This window comes from Seriola lalandi, unplaced genomic scaffold (genome assembly GCF_002814215.2).
Source record: "Seriola lalandi dorsalis isolate HSWRI2012SDOR001 ecotype SW California unplaced genomic scaffold, Sedor1 jcf7180002054898, whole genome shotgun sequence".
Lineage (NCBI taxonomy): Eukaryota > Metazoa > Chordata > Actinopteri > Carangiformes > Carangidae > Seriola > Seriola lalandi.
The window spans coordinates 546,595-549,575 of NW_019525450.1; the positions used below are offsets into that span (position 1 = coordinate 546,595).

The 2,981-nt window shown below is 44.3% G+C and overlaps 1 protein-coding gene across 3 annotated transcripts in view; it reads left to right on the forward strand.

Moving 5' to 3' along the window:
- Positions 1-2,981, forward strand: part of znf536 (zinc finger protein 536) — a 241,165-nt gene that overhangs the window by 2,075 nt on the left and 236,109 nt on the right. The window lies entirely within an intron of this gene.

The following is a 2,981-nucleotide window of genomic DNA, read 5'->3' on the forward strand; positions in this document are numbered from 1 at the left end:
GGGGTTGTGGGGGGGGGGTGAAGGCTCATGTTATAGCAGCCATGAAATTGACATTTTGGGGATTGGTGTCATATTTGATTGTGGGGAGTGTGATTTTTTTTAAAAAGGAGAAAGAGGGTGGTAGAAAGTTAGTTGACTGACAGGCAAATCTGAAATGACAGAGCCCACAGGTCAATATTTTTGCAGGAGTTTCACCTTGTTTTATCAGAAGATCCAGCAGGTTGAACTCTCACACTCGCTCACTCATATATTATTTTGCTTAGTCTATATGACGGGGCAGCAGTGAATTATCTGTAATATGTTGCAGCAGGGATGAGGCTTGTAATCCCATTTAAAGCCTCTGTCTCACCGTGTGTCTTGGGGCGGGGAGGAACCTTTTCTTGGAACTGGAGTTGACCCCTGAGTGATCTGACCTGGGTTATCCAGCCACTTCCAACAAGCTACCAGCGCTGCACAATGGCTGCGAAGACACATGTCATCTGTCTTAAAATACTCAACAATGTCTGTCACATTGTTTCACACTGTTTCTCTAACCTTCCCCTGAAGTTGTCTTGAGCCAAAACACAAGCAAAAAAAAAAAAAAAAAAATCTTCCTCAGATTCATTGCGGAAGGAAAAGGGATAAATAGATGTACTGTACGAGTTGAGATGCTGTCATTGTTTAATGGTATGCACAGGGCGGATATTATGTCTGAAATAGTGTCTGGGCGTAAACCCTTTTTTTTTTTTTGTCAGCTCCTTTCATTGCCGTATTGGAGATGAAATAGCAAGTGGATAACTGTCCCTGCTCCTCTGACAGTTCAGGCTGCCTCGCAGACCTGTTTGCCCTTTCACTGCACCTCCCTGCTCTGCCGCGAGCTGAAATGTTGTCATTCTTTTAGGGTGAAAATATTTGGGAAGAGACGCAGTGTTTTTAAGAGGAGGCCTAACTTTGCAAACTGGCCTGTGTCAAGGCCTCAGTGGTTTATGTTAGCAAGTTATTTCATATTCATTAGGCCTAATTCTGCTTCATTTTTTTGCACTCATCCGCAGGTCAGGCTGTGTTTGATATTACATATCACTCATTAATGAATTATCCATTTAATTATCAGAGCTGCTGCCATTAAAATAAGTATTCTCATAAAATGTACAGGCATGATTTATCTTCACTTTAAGTCAAATAGATGGATGCACGTTCAGTATGAGATTTATTACAGTAAAAAACAACACACACATACAGCACATAAGTATTTTGACATTTTCTTGTGCTGCAACTTTCTGACCAAGTGGAGCTCCAAATCTGCTGTGCAGCCGCCGCCGTTGATCCTCTGTTAGTTGCTTTCCCACCTGTGCCCGTGTCAACGTTGCACACGGGGGCCGCCGGGGTACGACTGAGCGCAGCGATACACGTCTCTCAGCCGAAGGCAGTGATGGGAGAGACAGGGGAGAGAGAGAAAGCGAGAGAGAGAAAGAGAGAGAGAGAGAGAGAGCATGGCATCCAAAGGATGGCATCAAAACAGTCCTCTTTTCACCAGGCTGTCAGTCAGTCAGTCAGCCACTCAGTTCACCGTGGAGTAGACCCACTCGACTGGAGCCGCCGCGTTGTCAGCCCGACACACAGTGAATTATTTGCACGTTGACATGTACACAATCAGATTTTTTTGAGAAAAAAAAAAAGGACTGAAAAAGCAGCACGAAAAAAAAAAAAAAATCACACACTTGTTTAACAAATGCGCATAAAGAAGGCAGCACCATGAGCAGACATCGCAAAGACACACAAACCCACAGTGAAGTGGCTGCACAAATTACATAATCTAGCAGCACAGAAAATACATGTGTGTAATCAATTGGACAGCACATAATTCAAACACAAATAAGTTATCCTGCATCCTGTGATATATGCATCTGCAACACAGTGCAGTCCACAGTCAGACAGGCAGCCTGACTGTGGTTAGTTGATCCCCATCTCATGTAATTATAGGGGAGAGGGCTCCAGCTGTACAGGCTGCGAGGCCAGGGCTCCCAGTCCGCTGGGATCAGGGCGGTGGTGGGCAGGCCAGATCAGGCCGGCTCTGCTCATCAGCCAGCCATTAATTGATATGTGCAGTCATTGTAAAAGCACCCCCCCCCCCCCCCCCAACTTCCCCTCCCTGCCTATTTGTGTTCATTTCCATTCTGGTTCTGATCTGCAGCCGGGCAAGGCGGCTGGGTACATGTACTCCAGTGTGTCAGTGTGTGTATATATATATATATATATATATGTGTGTGTGTGTGTGTGTGTGTGTGTGTGTGTCCCGTAGGAGGCGAGGAGGGTGCTGAAGGGGGCTGTAACACACAGGCGTTAGTCTGGGTTGAGCCTTGTAGCTCCGTGACCTTGATCTCCAGGGTTCAAGCCAGAGAGAGGGGAAAGATGCTGGCGAGCTCTGTGAGGCTAATATGACAAGCACACACACACACACACACACACACACACACACACACACAATCGAAAGCCTTGGATCAAATTTGGGATGTGAAGTCAAGAAGAGACTTCCCTGACCACAAAACCTCACACACCAGATTACACACATTACAGAGAGAAATCTGAATCTGTTTTTTTTTTTTTTTTTTATCACATTTGTTTGAATTTCTGTCACCGTGACGAAGATTTGATTTATTCCGCCTTGGTGACAAATTGAAGGCGACACAAATGACCTCAGAGTTTTATCAAGTTTGTGCTGCTGACCTTTGCTCATTATTTGGCCTCTTTAGGCAGTAATGAGCTTTTTTTTTTTTTTTTTTTTTTTTTTTTTTTTTTTTTGAGAAGTGAATTGCAAACTGATGACTGTATTTCTTCATCCTCTGCATGGTGTAGTGATTTCCGGAAGCCTTTCCTGTTATTTTTCATTCAGCTTTGAATTTAACACATTAGGGTCAGTTTCATCCAAGTAGAATCAGGGGGTTAAGATATGTACCACAAAACCACGATGTCCAAAGTCCAATTCCCATGGGACCCTTTACACC